Source organism: Anomaloglossus baeobatrachus, unplaced genomic scaffold (genome assembly GCF_048569485.1).
Source record: "Anomaloglossus baeobatrachus isolate aAnoBae1 unplaced genomic scaffold, aAnoBae1.hap1 Scaffold_295, whole genome shotgun sequence".
Taxonomy (NCBI): domain Eukaryota; kingdom Metazoa; phylum Chordata; class Amphibia; order Anura; family Aromobatidae; genus Anomaloglossus; species Anomaloglossus baeobatrachus.
Genome location: NW_027442392.1, coordinates 239,684 through 255,721, shown reverse-complemented (window position 1 = coordinate 255,721; position 16,038 = coordinate 239,684). Strand labels below are relative to the sequence as shown.

General features: G+C 48.0%; 7 non-coding genes and 1 pseudogene across 7 annotated transcripts; all 8 read right to left on the bottom strand.

Moving 5' to 3' along the window:
• Positions 1-1,067: 1,067 nt before the first annotated feature.
• On the bottom strand, positions 1,068-1,258 carry LOC142267360 (U2 spliceosomal RNA). Its single transcript, XR_012733264.1, has one exon. It is a non-coding gene; the product is annotated as a U2 spliceosomal RNA (small nuclear RNA).
• Positions 1,259-2,645: 1,387 nt separating this feature from the next.
• On the bottom strand, positions 2,646-2,838 carry LOC142267467 (U2 spliceosomal RNA). The gene has a single exon (XR_012733359.1). It is a non-coding gene; the product is annotated as a U2 spliceosomal RNA (small nuclear RNA).
• A 2,189-nt stretch (positions 2,839-5,027) lies between these two features.
• Positions 5,028-5,223, bottom strand: LOC142267479 (U2 spliceosomal RNA). The gene has a single exon (XR_012733370.1). It is a non-coding gene; the product is annotated as a U2 spliceosomal RNA (small nuclear RNA).
• A 681-nt stretch (positions 5,224-5,904) lies between these two features.
• Positions 5,905-6,061, bottom strand: LOC142267508 (U2 spliceosomal RNA; annotated as a pseudogene).
• Positions 6,062-7,448: 1,387 nt separating this feature from the next.
• Positions 7,449-7,641, bottom strand: LOC142267466 (U2 spliceosomal RNA). The gene has a single exon (XR_012733358.1). It is a non-coding gene; the product is annotated as a U2 spliceosomal RNA (small nuclear RNA).
• Positions 7,642-9,832: 2,191 nt separating this feature from the next.
• On the bottom strand, positions 9,833-10,025 carry LOC142267465 (U2 spliceosomal RNA). Its single transcript, XR_012733357.1, has one exon. It is a non-coding gene; the product is annotated as a U2 spliceosomal RNA (small nuclear RNA).
• Positions 10,026-12,214: 2,189 nt separating this feature from the next.
• LOC142267464 (U2 spliceosomal RNA) lies at positions 12,215-12,407 on the bottom strand. The gene has a single exon (XR_012733356.1). It is a non-coding gene; the product is annotated as a U2 spliceosomal RNA (small nuclear RNA).
• Positions 12,408-14,596: 2,189 nt separating this feature from the next.
• On the bottom strand, positions 14,597-14,787 carry LOC142267359 (U2 spliceosomal RNA). The gene has a single exon (XR_012733263.1). It is a non-coding gene; the product is annotated as a U2 spliceosomal RNA (small nuclear RNA).
• Between the last annotated feature and the right edge of the window lie 1,251 nt (positions 14,788-16,038).

The following is a 16,038-nucleotide window of genomic DNA, read 5'->3' as shown; positions in this document are numbered from 1 at the left end:
TTACCCGTAGAAAGCCCTTTCATCATCCCCAAACCCTAATCTTTTCCCTTTCCTTCCCAGCCCCCAAACCCTGCCCTCTGTACCTTTCTCACCACCCGCTTCCCTTCTCCTGTCATCCCCCTACCACCCGGGAAAAAAAGAGATTGCCCCCTCCTTCCACTAGCCCACCCTCCCACCCAAAGAACAACTTCTTCTGCGCAGCTTGTTTTCTAGGCAGCAGCGCTATTGTGATGTCATCGGGGGGCATTGTGACAAGCCGCCAGTGTTCCGTCTCTTCATGTTGTGCACAGTTCAAACGGAAAATACATCAACAGGCAGACTACAGAAAAGCTTACTATCAAAGGTTAGAGGGGGGCTTTCTCAGAGGGCTTTTTACAGTTTTTCTATTCCCAATTAGCCGTTTAAGTGTACTTATTGAAAGTAGTAATTCTTTCATAGGCCGCCCTTTCTTAGTATTTGACGTTCCTTATATTGCGGTATGAGGCTTCGCAGTAGGTTGCAAACATTCATCACCCATGACTGTCCCCAATTGAGCTCAGAAGCTCAATGTCTATCATGACCTCTCTTTTAGAATGTCCAAGAGCAAGCAAACTATTCCTCCAGGAGAGGGCGCCAACAGACTACTAAAGAGATCATCATTACTCAAAGAAAACCCCAAAAACCAATGCATGATAGGAATAAACAGGTAACTTTCTTTGGAGTGGAAGCGGAGAGATCGCACCAGATGCCAATTCTAGATCTTATCACACCTGTGGTCACTGCAGCAGCAGGTGAATCCACTTTGTCCAAAAGGGATCTATTCCATTCAATTGCAAATGATCTAGATAAGACAGAGAACTGCAGCACGGGGACATAGCCGAGTTGGTCAGGTTGAGTGGTGATGAGTTTGCTATTTGGATGAATAAAGAAAGTCAAAAGTGTGAAAGATAAAAAACAAAAGGAGGAAGTGTGAAAAGTGAATGGGCCAAATTGAGGTGCATATGAAGACGTATGCTTTCTTCCAATTCATTAAATCGGGCTAATATGAATCAGGTGAATTGAGTTCTGCTTTTGGAAACTGGGTTAAGAAGGGGTGCACCGTTCCTGGAGGTACTGCAATACCAGGTCAATGCGTGGAGTGGACAGAGCAAGCTCTTTTTCCATCTCCCTGTTCTAAAAATCCATTTAATATATGGTCCCCAGATAGGGGACGTATCAGATATTAAACTGATAAGAACAGATACTACACTTGATCTTAGCCAAAAGGCCGAGAAGCGATAACCAGAATTGGTTTGGGCCTCGAGTGGCACCCTGGCCTATGCCGGACACATCTTAGGGAGAGAGAGCGAGAGGGAGACAAACCCACGCCTACACAAGACATTTTGTCACCCAAGCCAACCCTTGAAAAGGCTGCTTTGCAGAGCAAAAACAAGAAGAATGGTGCGTTTTGCAGCCGCCGCCCACTGCAATGAATCTGAATAACTCCTCCTTTAGGGCGCAAGCAACTCCCCTCCCCCTTGCAGTCTTTCCAATTCACGATACAAAAAGACGGACAGGACAGGTTGCCTGACTTTCCGTCACTGCCACCCTTTGCCATCCTTACCCGTAGAAAGCCCTTTCATCATCCCCAAACCCTAATCTTTTCCCTTTCCTTCCCAGCCCCCAAACCCTGCCCTCTGTACCTTTCTCACCACCCGCTTCCCTTCTCCTGTCATCCCCCTACCACCCGGGAAAAAAAGAGATTGCCCCCTCCTTCCACTAGCCCACCCTCCCACCCAAAGAACAACTTCTTCTGCGCAGCTTGTTTTCTAGGCAGCAGCGCTATTGTGATGTCATCGGGGGGCATTGTGACAAGCCGCCAGTGTTCCGTCTCTTCATGTTGTGCACAGTTCAAACGGAAAATACATCAACAGGCAGACTACAGAAAAGTTTACTATCAAAGGTTAGAGGGGGGCTTTCTCAGAGGGCTTTTTACAGTTTTTCTATTCCCAATTAGCCGTTTAAGTGTACTTATTGAAAGTAGTAATTCTTTCATAGGCCGCCCTTTCTTAGTATTTGACGTTCCTTATATTGCGGTATGAGGCTTCGCAGTAGGTTGCAAACATTCATCACCCATGACTGTCCCCAATTGAGCTCAGAAGCTCAATGTCTATCATGACCTCTCTTTTAGAATGTCCAAGAGCAAGCAAACTATTCCTCCAGGAGAGGGCGCCAACAGACTACTAAAGAGATCATCATTACTCAAAGAAAACCCCAAAAACCAATGCATGATAGGAATAAACAGGTAACTTTCTTTGGAGTGGAAGCGGAGAGATCGCACCAGATGCCAATTCTAGATCTTATCACACCTGTGGTCACTGCAGCAGCAGGTGAATCCACTTTGTCCAAAAGGGATCTATTCCATTCAATTGCAAATGATCTAGATAAGACAGAGAACTGCAGCACGGGGACATAGCCGAGTTGGTCAGGTTGAGTGGTGATGAGTTTGCTATTTGGATGAATAAAGAAAGTCAAAAGTGTGAAAGATAAAAAACAAAAGGAGGAAGTGTGAAAAGTGAATGGGCCAAATTGAGGTGCATATGAAGACGTATGCTTTCTTCCAATTCATTAAATCGGGCTAATATGAATCAGGTGAATTGAGTTCTGCTTTTGGAAACTGGGTTAAGAAGGGGTGCACCGTTCCTGGAGGTACTGCAATACCAGGTCAATGCGTGGAGTGGACAGAGCAAGCTCTTTTTCCATCTCCCTGTTCTAAAAATCCATTTAATATATGGTCCCCAGATAGGGGACGTATCAGATATTAAACTGATAAGAACAGATTTTTGATTTAATGAAGCTTTCCAAAGCACCACAAAAAATGCATGACCGAAGTCACACCAAAAACAGTGCAAAGGCTAGGATTCGTGTGGACCCCACCGTGAGGAGAGGGTCCCCAAAAATCAACCCCGTCCCTCCGAGCCAGAAGGCCACAGCAAGGGTCAGGGATCTTCGGTGCTCTCCCAAGCCGAAGCCTGGTTGAGCCTTGTCGTTGCTCCCAGCGTCCACCCAGGCATCTTACCCAAGTGGAGTAGAGAGCTACTAGTTGTTGGTTTCGCAGCCGAAACTGCCCGGACCGTCAACCGGTGTTGGTTTCTCAGCCCAAGGCTAACCGGACCTCCAACCGGGTGTTGGTTTCTCAGCCGAAGCTGACCCAGACCTCCAACCGGGTGTTGGTTTCTCAGCCGAAGCTGACCCAGACCTCCAACCGGGTGTTAGTTTCTCAGCCCAAAGCTGACCAGACCTCCGACCGGGATTATAAAAATTTCCCTTCCTAGCCAGAAGGCCGGGATAGGGTAATATGCTCAAAAAGTATGAAAAGGCAAGGTACGGTGTGCTACAGAGCCCAAGGCTTGCCGGGGTCCCAAGCCAGCAAGCTCAGACTCACTCCAGGGTCGTCAGTCCTGGGGCACGTTGTACCATAGCCCCCCACCCTTACTCAGTCTAATAGCCTCGATCCTGGTAGGGCCATGTTTTCCTCTAGATGAATATACTATCCACCCAGAGTACTAGCAAGCGCAACCTTCCAGTATGCATTGTATCATTGTACTAAGGTGGCCTGGAGCTTAAACCACCTCTTCGAACAACACTACACTTGATCTTAGCCAAAAGGCCGAGAAGCGATAACCAGAATTGGTTTGGGCCTCGAGTGGCACCCTGGCCTATGCCGGACACATCTTAGGGAGAGAGAGCGAGAGGGAGACAAACCCACGCCTACACAAGACATTTTGTCACCCAAGCCAACCCTTGAAAAGGCTGCTTTGCAGAGCAAAAACAAGAAGAATGGTGCGTTTTGCAGCCGCCGCCCACTGCAATGAATCTGAATAACTCCTCCTTTAGGGCGCAAGCAACTCCCCTCCCCCTTGCAGTCTTTCCAATTCACGATACAAAAAGACGGACAGGACAGGTTGCCTGACTTTCCGTCACTGCCACCCTTTGCCATCCTTACCCGTAGAAAGCCCTTTCATCATCCCCAAACCCTAATCTTTTCCCTTTCCTTCCCAGCCCCCAAACCCTGCCCTCTGTACCTTTCTCACCACCCGCTTCCCTTCTCCTGTCATCCCCCTACCACCCGGGAAAACAAGAGATTGCCCCCTCCTTCCACTAGCCCACCCTCCCACCCAAAGAACAACTTCTTCTGCGCAGCTTGTTTTCTAGGCAGCAGCGCTATTGTGATGTCATCGGGGGGCATTGTGACAAGCCGCCAGTGTTCCGTCTCTTCATGTTGTGCACAGTTCAAACGGAAAATACATCAACAGGCAGACTACAGAAAAGCTTACTATCAAAGGTTAGAGGGGGGCTTTCTCAGAGGGCTTTTTACAGTTTTTCTATTCCCAATTAGCCGTTTAAGTGTACTTATTGAAAGTAGTAATTCTTTCATAGGCCGCCCTTTCTTAGTATTTGACGTTCCTTATATTGCGGTATGAGGCTTCGCAGTAGGTTGCAAACATTCATCACCCATGACTGTCCCCAATTGAGCTCAGAAGCTCAATGTCTATCATGACCTCTCTTTTAGAATGTCCAAGAGCAAGCAAACTATTCCTCCAGGAGAGGGCGCCAACAGACTACTAAAGAGATCATCATTACTCAAAGAAAACCCCAAAAACCAATGCATGATAGGAATAAACAGGTAACTTTCTTTGGAGTGGAAGCGGAGAGATCGCACCAGATGCCAATTCTAGATCTTATCACACCTGTGGTCACTGCAGCAGCAGGTGAATCCACTTTGTCCAAAAGGGATCTATTCCATTCAATTGCAAATGATCTAGATAAGACAGAGAACTGCAGCACGGGGACATAGCCGAGTTGGTCAGGTTGAGTGGTGATGAGTTTGCTATTTGGATGAATAAAGAAAGTCAAAAGTGTGAAAGATAAAAAACAAAAGGAGGAAGTGTGAAAAGTGAATGGGCCAAATTGAGGTGCATATGAAGACGTATGCTTTCTTCCAATTCATTAAATCGGGCTAATATGAATCAGGTGAATTGAGTTCTGCTTTTGGAAACTGGGTTAAGAAGGGGTGCACCGTTCCTGGAGGTACTGCAATACCAGGTCAATGCGTGGAGTGGACAGAGCAAGCTCTTTTTCCATCTCCCTGTTCTAAAAATCCATTTAATATATGGTCCCCAGATAGGGGACGTATCAGATATTAAACTGATAAGAACAGATTTTGATTTAATGAAGCTTTCCAAAGCACCACAAAAAATGCATGACCGAAGTCACACCAAAAACAGTGCAAAGGCTAGGATTCGTGTGGACCCCACCGTGAGGAGAGGGTCCCCAAAAATCAACCCCGTCCCTCCGAGCCAGAAGGCCACAGCAAGGGTCAGGGATCTTCGGTGCTCCCCCAAGCCGAAGCCTGGTTGAGCCTTGTCGTTGCTCCCAGCGTCCACCCAGGCATCTTACCCAAGTGGAGTAGAGAGCTACTAGTTATTGGTTTCGCAGCCGAAACTGCCCGGACCGTCAACCGGTGTTGGTTTCTCAGCCCAAGGCTAACCGGACCTCCAACCGGGTGTTGGTTTCTCAGCCGAAGCTGACCCAGACCTCCAACCGGGTGTTGGTTTCTCAGCCGAAGCTGACCCGGACCTCCAACCGGGTGTTAGTTTCTCAGCCCAAAGCTGACCAGACCTCCGACCGGGATTATAAAAATTTCCCTTCCTAGCCAGAAGGCCGGGATAGGGTAATATGCTCAAAAAGTATGAAAAGGCAAGGTACGGTGTGCTACAGAGCCCAAGGCTTGCCGGGGTCCCAAGCCAGCAAGCTCAGACTCACTCCAGGGTCGTCAGTCCTGGGGCACGTTGTACTATAGCCCCCCACCCTTACTCAGTCTAATAGCCTTGATCCTGGTAGGGCCATGTTTTCCTCTAGATGAATATACTATCCACCCAGAGTACTAGCAAGCGCAACCTTCCAGTGTGCAGTGTATCATTGTACTAAGGTGGCCTGGAGCTTAAACCACCTCTTCGAACAACACTACACATGATCTTAGCCAAAAGGCCGAGAAGCACAGATACTACACTTGATCTTAGCCAAAAGGCCGAGAAGCGATAACCAGAATTGGTTTGGGCCTCGAGTGGCACCCTGGCCTATGCCGGACACATCTTAGGGAGAGAGAGCGAGAGGGAGACAAACCCACGCCTACACAAGACATTTTGTCACCCAAGCCAACCCTTGAAAAGGCTGCTTTGCAGAGCAAAAACAAGAAGAATGGTGCGTTTTGCAGCCGCCGCCCACTGCAATGAATCTGAATAACTCCTCCTTTAGGGCGCAAGCAACTCCCCTCCCCCTTGCAGTCTTTCCAATTCACGATACAAAAAGACGGACAGGACAGGTTGCCTGACTTTCCGTCACTGCCACCCTTTGCCATCCTTACCCGTAGAAAGCCCTTTCATCATCCCCAAACCCTAATCTTTTCCCTTTCCTTCCCAGCCCCCAAACCCTGCCCTCTGTACCTTTCTCACCACCCGCTTCCCTTCTCCTGTCATCCCCCTACCACCCGGGAAAAAAAGAGATTGCCCCCTCCTTCCACTAGCCCACCCTCCCACCCAAAGAACAACTTCTTCTGCGCAGCTTGTTTTCTAGGCAGCAGCGCTATTGTGATGTCATCGGGGGGCATTGTGACAAGCCGCCAGTGTTCCGTCTCTTCATGTTGTGCACAGTTCAAACGGAAAATACATCAACAGGCAGACTACAGAAAAGCTTACTATCAAAGGTTAGAGGGGGGCTTTCTCAGAGGGCTTTTTACAGTTTTTCTATTCCCAATTAGCCGTTTAAGTGTACTTATTGAAAGTAGTAATTCTTTCATAGGCCGCCCTTTCTTAGTATTTGACGTTCCTTATATTGCGGTATGAGGCTTCGCAGTAGGTTGCAAACATTCATCACCCATGACTGTCCCCAATTGAGCTCAGAAGCTCAATGTCTATCATGACCTCTCTTTTAGAATGTCCAAGAGCAAGCAAACTATTCCTCCAGGAGAGGGCGCCAACAGACTACTAAAGAGATCATCATTACTCAAAGAAAACCCCAAAAACCAATGCATGATAGGAATAAACAGGTAACTTTCTTTGGAGTGGAAGCGGAGAGATCGCACCAGATGCCAATTCTAGATCTTATCACACCTGTGGTCACTGCAGCAGCAGGTGAATCCACTTTGTCCAAAAGGGATCTATTCCATTCAATTGCAAATGATCTAGATAAGACAGAGAACTGCAGCACGGGGACATAGCCGAGTTGGTCAGGTTGAGTGGTGATGAGTTTGCTATTTGGATGAATAAAGAAAGTCAAAAGTGTGAAAGATAAAAAACAAAAGGAGGAAGTGTGAAAAGTGAATGGGCCAAATTGAGGTGCATATGAAGACGTATGCTTTCTTCCAATTCATTAAATCGGGCTAATATGAATCAGGTGAATTGAGTTCTGCTTTTGGAAACTGGGTTAAGAAGGGGTGCACCGTTCCTGGAGGTACTGCAATACCAGGTCAATGCGTGGAGTGGACAGAGCAAGCTCTTTTTCCATCTCCCTGTTCTAAAAATCCATTTAATATATGGTCCCCAGATAGGGGACGTATCAGATATTAAACTGATAAGAACAGATTTTTGATTTAATGAAGCTTTCCAAAGCACCACAAAAAATGCATGACCGAAGTCACACCAAAAACAGTGCAAAGGCTAGGATTCGTGTGGACCCCACCGTGAGGAGAGGGTCCCCAAATTCAACCCCGTCCCTCCGAGCCAGAAGGCCACAGCAAGGGTCAGGGATCTTCGGTGCTCTCCCAAGCCGAAGCCTGGTTGAGCCTTGTCGTTGCTCCCAGCGTCCACCCAGGCATCTTACCCAAGTGGAGTAGAGAGCTACTAGTTGTTGGTTTCGCAGCCGAAACTGCCCGGACCGTCAACCGGTGTTGGTTTCTCAGCCCAAGGCTAACCGGACCTCCAACCGGGTGTTGGTTTCTCAGCCGAAGCTGACCCAGACCTCCAACCGGGTGTTGGTTTCTCAGCCGAAGCTGACCCAGACCTCCAACCGGGTGTTAGTTTCTCAGCCCAAAGCTGACCAGACCTCCGACCGGGATTATAAAAATTTCCCTTCCTAGCCAGAAGGCCGGGATAGGGTAATATGCTCAAAAAGTATGAAAAGGCAAGGTACGGTGTGCTACAGAGCCCAAGGCTTGCCGGGGTCCCAAGCCAGCAAGCTCAGACTCACTCCAGGGTCGTCAGTCCTGGGGCACGTTGTACCATAGCCCCCCACCCTTACTCAGTCTAATAGCCTCGATCCTGGTAGGGCCATGTTTTCCTCTAGATGAATATACTATCCACCCAGAGTACTAACAAGCGCAACCTTCCAGTGTGCATTGTATCATTGTACTAAGGTGGCCTGGAGCTTAAACCACCTCTTCGAACAACACTACACTTGATCTTAGCCAAAAGGCCGAGAAGCGATAACCAGAATTGGTTTGGGCCTCGAGTGGCACCCTGGCCTATGCCGGACACATCTTAGGGAGAGAGAGCGAGAGGGAGACAAACCCACGCCTACACAAGACATTTTGTCACCCAAGCCAACCCTTGAAAAGGCTGCTTTGCAGAGCAAAAACAAGAAGAATGGTGCGTTTTGCAGCCGCCGCCCACTGCAATGAATCTGAATAACTCCTCCTTTAGGGCGCAAGCAACTCCCCTCCCCCTTGCAGTCTTTCCAATTCACGATACAAAAAGACGGACAGGACAGGTTGCCTGACTTTCCGTCACTGCCACCCTTTGCCATCCTTACCCGTAGAAAGCCCTTTCATCATCCCCAAACCCTAATCTTTTCCCTTTCCTTCCCAGCCCCCAAACCCTGCCCTCTGTACCTTTCTCACCACCCGCTTCCCTTCTCCTGTCATCCCCCTACCACCCGGGAAAAAAAGAGATTGCCCCCTCCTTCCACTAGCCCACCCTCCCACCCAAAGAACAACTTCTTCTGCGCAGCTTGTTTTCTAGGCAGCAGCGCTATTGTGATGTCATCGGGGGGCATTGTGACAAGCCGCCAGTGTTCCGTCTCTTCATGTTGTGCACAGTTCAAACGGAAAATACATCAACAGGCAGACTACAGAAAAGCTTACTATCAAAGGTTAGAGGGGGGCTTTCTCAGAGGGCTTTTTACAGTTTTTCTATTCCCAATTAGCCGTTTAAGTGTACTTATTGAAAGTAGTAATTCTTTCATAGGCCGCCCTTTCTTAGTATTTGACGTTCCTTATATTGCGGTATGAGGCTTCGCAGTAGGTTGCAAACATTCATCACCCATGACTGTCCCCAATTGAGCTCAGAAGCTCAATGTCTATCATGACCTCTCTTTTAGAATGTCCAAGAGCAAGCAAACTATTCCTCCAGGAGAGGGCGCCAACAGACTACTAAAGAGATCATCATCATTACTCAAAGAAAACCCCAAAAACCAATGCATGATAGGAATAAACAGGTAACTTTCTTTGGAGTGGAAGCGGAGAGATCGCACCAGATGCCAATTCTAGATCTTATCACACCTGTGGTCACTGCAGCAGCAGGTGAATCCACTTTGTCCAAAAGGGATCTATTCCATTCAATTGCAAATGATCTAGATAAGACAGAGAACTGCAGCACGGGGACATAGCCGAGTTGGTCAGGTTGAGTGGTGATGAGTTTGCTATTTGGATGAATAAAGAAAGTCAAAAGTGTGAAAGATAAAAAACAAAAGGAGGAAGTGTGAAAAGTGAATGGGCCAAATTGAGGTGCATATGAAGACGTATGCTTTCTTCCAATTCATTAAATCGGGCTAATATGAATCAGGTGAATTGAGTTCTGCTTTTGGAAACTGGGTTAAGAAGGGGTGCACCGTTCCTGGAGGTACTGCAATACCAGGTCAATGCGTGGAGTGGACAGAGCAAGCTCTTTTTCCATCTCCCTGTTCTAAAAATCCATTTAATATATGGTCCCCAGATAGGGGACGTATCAGATATTAAACTGATAAGAACAGATTTTTGATTTAATGAAGCTTTCCAAAGCACCACAAAAAATGCATGACCGAAGTCACACCAAAAACAGTGCAAAGGCTAGGATTCGTGTGGACCCCACCGTGAGGAGAGGGTCCCCAAAAATCAACCCCGTCCCTCCGAGCCAGAAGGCCACAGCAAGGGTCAGGGATCTTCGGTGCTCTCCCAAGCCGAAGCCTGGTTGAGCCTTGTCGTTGCTCCCAGCGTCCACCCAGGCATCTTACCCAAGTGGAGTAGAGAGCTACTAGTTGTTGGTTTCGCAGCCGAAACTGCCCGGACCGTCAACCGGTGTTGGTTTCTCAGCCCAAGGCTAACCGGACCTCCAACCGGGTGTTGGTTTCTCAGCCGAAGCTGACCCAGACCTCCAACCGGGTGTTGGTTTCTCAGCCGAAGCTGACCCAGACCTCCAACCGGGTGTTAGTTTCTCAGCCCAAAGCTGACCAGACCTCCGACCGGGATTATAAAAATTTCCCTTCCTAGCCAGAAGGCCGGGATAGGGTAATATGCTCAAAAAGTATGAAAAGGCAAGGTACGGTGTGCTACAGAGCCCAAGGCTTGCCGGGGTCCCAAGCCAGCAAGCTCAGACTCACTCCAGGGTCGTCAGTCCTGGGGCACGTTGTACCATAGCCCCCCACCCTTACTCAGTCTAATAGCCTCGATCCTGGTAGGGCCATGTTTTCCTCTAGATGATTAAACTATCCACCCAGAGTACTAGCAAGCGCAACCTTCCAGTGTGCATTGTATCATTGTACTAAGGTGGCCTGGAGCTTAAACCACCTCTTCGAACAACACTACACTTGATCTTAGCCAAAAGGCCGAGAAGCGATAACCAGAATTGGTTTGGGCCTCGAGTGGCACCCTGGCCTATGCCGGACACATCTTAGGGAGAGAGAGCGAGAGGGAGACAAACCCACGCCTACACAAGACATTTTGTCACCCAAGCCAACCCTTGAAAAGGCTGCTTTGCAGAGCAAAAACAAGAAGAATGGTGCGTTTTGCAGCCGCCGCCCACTGCAATGAATCTGAATAACTCCTCCTTTAGGGCGCAAGCAACTCCCCTCCCCCTTGCAGTCTTTCCAATTCACGATACAAAAAGACGGACAGGACAGGTTGCCTGACTTTCCGTCACTGCCACCCTTTGCCATCCTTACCCGTAGAAAGCCCTTTCATCATCCCCAAACCCTAATCTTTTCCCTTTCCTTCCCAGCCCCCAAACCCTGCCCTCTGTACCTTTCTCACCACCCGCTTCCCTTCTCCTGTCATCCCCCTACCACCCGGGAAAAAAAGAGATTGCCCCCTCCTTCCACTAGCCCACCCTCCCACCCAAAGAACAACTTCTTCTGCGCAGCTTGTTTTCTAGGCAGCAGCGCTATTGTGATGTCATCGGGGGGCATTGTGACAAGCCGCCAGTGTTCCGTCTCTTCATGTTGTGCACAGTTCAAACGGAAAATACATCAACAGGCAGACTACAGAAAAGCTTACTATCAAAGGTTAGAGGGGGGCTTTCTCAGAGGGCTTTTTACAGTTTTTCTATTCCCAATTAGCCGTTTAAGTGTACTTATTGAAAGTAGTAATTCTTTCATAGGCCGCCCTTTCTTAGTATTTGACGTTCCTTATATTGCGGTATGAGGCTTCGCAGTAGGTTGCAAACATTCATCACCCATGACTGTCCCCAATTGAGCTCAGAAGCTCAATGTCTATCATGACCTCTCTTTTAGAATGTCCAAGAGCAAGCAAACTATTCCTCCAGGAGAGGGCGCCAACAGACTACTAAAGAGATCATCATTACTCAAAGAAAACCCCAAAAACCAATGCATGATAGGAATAAACAGGTAACTTTCTTTGGAGTGGAAGCGGAGAGATCGCACCAGATGCCAATTCTAGATCTTATCACACCTGTGGTCACTGCAGCAGCAGGTGAATCCACTTTGTCCAAAAGGGATCTATTCCATTCAATTGCAAATGATCTAGATAAGACAGAGAACTGCAGCACGGGGACATAGCCGAGTTGGTCAGGTTGAGTGGTGATGAGTTTGCTATTTGGATGAATAAAGAAAGTCAAAAGTGTGAAAGATAAAAAACAAAAGGAGGAAGTGTGAAAAGTGAATGGGCCAAATTGAGGTGCATATGAAGACGTATGCTTTCTTCCAATTCATTAAATCGGGCTAATATGAATCAGGTGAATTGAGTTCTGCTTTTGGAAACTGGGTTAAGAAGGGGTGCACCGTTCCTGGAGGTACTGCAATACCAGGTCAATGCGTGGAGTGGACAGAGCAAGCTCTTTTTCCATCTCCCTGTTCTAAAAATCCATTTAATATATGGTCCCCAGATAGGGGACGTATCAGATATTAAACTGATAAGAACAGATTTTTGATTTAATGAAGCTTTCCAAAGCACCACAAAAAATGCATGACCGAAGTCACACCAAAAACAGTGCAAAGGCTAGGATTCGTGTGGACCCCACCGTGAGGAGAGGGTCCCCAAAAATCAACCCCGTCCCTCCGAGCCAGAAGGCCACAGCAAGGGTCAGGGATCTTCGGTGCTCTCCCAAGCCGAAGCCTGGTTGAGCCTTGTCGTTGCTCCCAGCGTCCACCCAGGCATCTTACCCAAGTGGAGTAGAGAGCTACTAGTTGTTGGTTTCGCAGCCGAAACTGCCCGGACCGTCAACCGGTGTTGGTTTCTCAGCCCAAGGCTAACCGGACCTCCAACCGGGTGTTGGTTTCTCAGCCGAAGCTGACCCAGACCTCCAACCGGGTGTTGGTTTCTCAGCCGAAGCTGACCCAGACCTCCAACCGGGTGTTAGTTTCTCAGCCCAAAGCTGACCAGACCTCCGACCGGGATTATAAAAATTTCCCTTCCTAGCCAGAAGGCCGGGATAGGGTAATATGCTCAAAAAGTATGAAAAGGCAAGGTACGGTGTGCTACAGAGCCCAAGGCTTGCCGGGGTCCCAAGCCAGCAAGCTCAGACTCACTCCAGGGTCGTCAGTCCTGGGGCACGTTGTACCATAGCCCCCCACCCTTACTCAGTCTAATAGCCTCGATCCTGGTAGGGCCATGTTTTCCTCTAGATGAATATACTATCCACCCAGAGTACTAGCAAGCGCAACCTTCCAGTGTGCATTGTATCATTGTACTAAGGTGGCCTGGAGCTTAAACCACCTCTTCGAACAACACTACACTTGATCTTAGCCAAAAGGCCGAGAAGCGATAACCAGAATTGGTTTGGGCCTCGAGTGGCACCCTGGCCTATGCCGGACACATCTTAGGGAGAGAGAGCGAGAGGGAGACAAACCCACGCCTACACAAGACATTTTGTCACCCAAGCCAACCCTTGAAAAGGCTGCTTTGCAGAGCAAAAACAAGAAGAATGGTGCGTTTTGCAGCCGCCGCCCACTGCAATGAATCTGAATAACTCCTCCTTTAGGGCGCAAGCAACTCCCCTCCCCCTTGCAGTCTTTCCAATTCACGATACAAAAAGACGGACAGGACAGGTTGCCTGACTTTCCGTCACTGCCACCCTTTGCCATCCTTACCCGTAGAAAGCCCTTTCATCATCCCCAAACCCTAATCTTTTCCCTTTCCTTCCCAGCCCCCAAACCCTGCCCTCTGTACCTTTCTCACCACCCGCTTCCCTTCTCCTGTCATCCCCCTACCACCCGGGAAAAAAAGAGATTGCCCCCTCCTTCCACTAGCCCACCCTCCCACCCAAAGAACAACTTCTTCTGCGCAGCTTGTTTTCTAGGCAGCAGCGCTATTGTGATGTCATCGGGGGGCATTGTGACAAGCCGCCAGTGTTCCGTCTCTTCATGTTGTGCACAGTTCAAACGGAAAATACATCAACAGGCAGACTACAGAAAAGCTTACTATCAAAGGTTAGAGGGGGGCTTTCTCAGAGGGCTTTTTACAGTTTTTCTATTCCCAATTAGCCGTTTAAGTGTACTTATTGAAAGTAGTAATTCTTTCATAGGCCGCCCTTTCTTAGTATTTGACGTTCCTTATATTGCGGTATGAGGCTTCGCAGTAGGTTGCAAACATTCATCACCCATGACTGTCCCCAATTGAGCTCAGAAGCTCAATGTCTATCATGACCTCTCTTTTAGAATGTCCAAGAGCAAGCAAACTATTCCTCCAGGAGAGGGCGCCAACAGACTACTAAAGAGATCATCATTACTCAAAGAAAACCCCAAAAACCAATGCATGATAGGAATAAACAGGTAACTTTCTTTGGAGTGGAAGCGGAGAGATCGCACCAGATGCCAATTCTAGATCTTATCACACCTGTGGTCACTGCAGCAGCAGGTGAATCCACTTTGTCCAAAAGGGATCTATTCCATTCAATTGCAAATGATCTAGATAAGACAGAGAACTGCAGCACGGGGACATAGCCGAGTTGGTCAGGTTGAGTGGTGATGAGTTTGCTATTTGGATGAATAAAGAAAGTCAAAAGTGTGAAAGATAAAAAACAAAAGGAGGAAGTGTGAAAAGTGAATGGGCCAAATTGAGGTGCATATGAAGACGTATGCTTTCTTCCAATTCATTAAATCGGGCTAATATGAATCAGGTGAATTGAGTTCTGCTTTTGGAAACTGGGTTAAGAAGGGGTGCACCGTTCCTGGAGGTACTGCAATACCAGGTCAATGCGTGGAGTGGACAGAGCAAGCTCTTTTTCCATCTCCCTGTTCTAAAAATCCATTTAATATATGGTCCCCAGATAGGGGACGTATCAGATATTAAACTGATAAGAACAGATACTACACTTGATCTTAGCCAAAAGGCCGAGAAGCGATAACCAGAATTGGTTTGGGCCTCGAGTGGCACCCTGGCCTATGCCGGACACATCTTAGGGAGAGAGAGCGAGAGGGAGACAAACCCACGCCTACACAAGACATTTTGTCACCCAAGCCAACCCTTGAAAAGGCTGCTTTGCAGAGCAAAAACAAGAAGAATGGTGCGTTTTGCAGCCGCCGCCCACTGCAATGAATCTGAATAACTCCTCCTTTAGGGCGCAAGCAACTCCCCTCCCCCTTGCAGTCTTTCCAATTCACGATACAAAAAGACGGACAGGACAGGTTGCCTGACTTTCCGTCACTGCCACCCTTTGCCATCCTTACCCGTAGAAAGCCCTTTCATCATCCCCAAACCCTAATCTTTTCCCTTTCCTTCCCAGCCCCCAAACCCTGCCCTCTGTACCTTTCTCACCACCCGCTTCCCTTCTCCTGTCATCCCCCTACCACCCGGGAAAAAAAGAGATTGCCCCCTCCTTCCACTAGCCCACCCTCCCACCCAAAGAACAACTTCTTCTGCGCAGCTTGTTTTCTAGGCAGCAGCGCTATTGTGATGTCATCGGGGGGCATTGTGACAAGCCGCCAGTGTTCCGTCTCTTCATGTTGTGCACAGTTCAAACGGAAAATACATCAACAGGCAGACTACAGAAAAGCTTACTATCAAAGGTTAGAGGGGGGCTTTCTCAGAGGGCTTTTTACAGTTTTTCTATTCCCAATTAGCCGTTTAAGTGTACTTATTGAAAGTAGTAATTCTTTCATAGGCCGCCCTTTCTTAGTATTTGACGTTCCTTATATTGCGGTATGAGGCTTCGCAGTAGGTTGCAAACATTCATCACCCATGACTGTCCCCAATTGAGCTCAGAAGCTCAATGTCTATCATGACCTCTCTTTTAGAATGTCCAAGAGCAAGCAAACTATTCCTCCAGGAGAGGGCGCCAACAGACTACTAAAGAGATCATCATTACTCAAAGAAAACCCCAAAAACCAATGCATGATAGGAATAAACAGGTAACTTTCTTTGGAGTGGAAGCGGAGAGATCGCACCAGATGCCAATTCTAGATCTTATCACACCTGTGGTCACTGCAGCAGCAGGTGAATCCACTTTGTCCAAAAGGGATCTATTCCATTCAATTGCAAATGATCTAGATAAGACAGAGAACTGCAGCACGGGGACATAGCCGAGTTGGTCAGGTTGAGTGGTGATGAGTTTGCTATTTGGATGAATAAAGAAAGTCAAAAGTGTGAAAGATAAA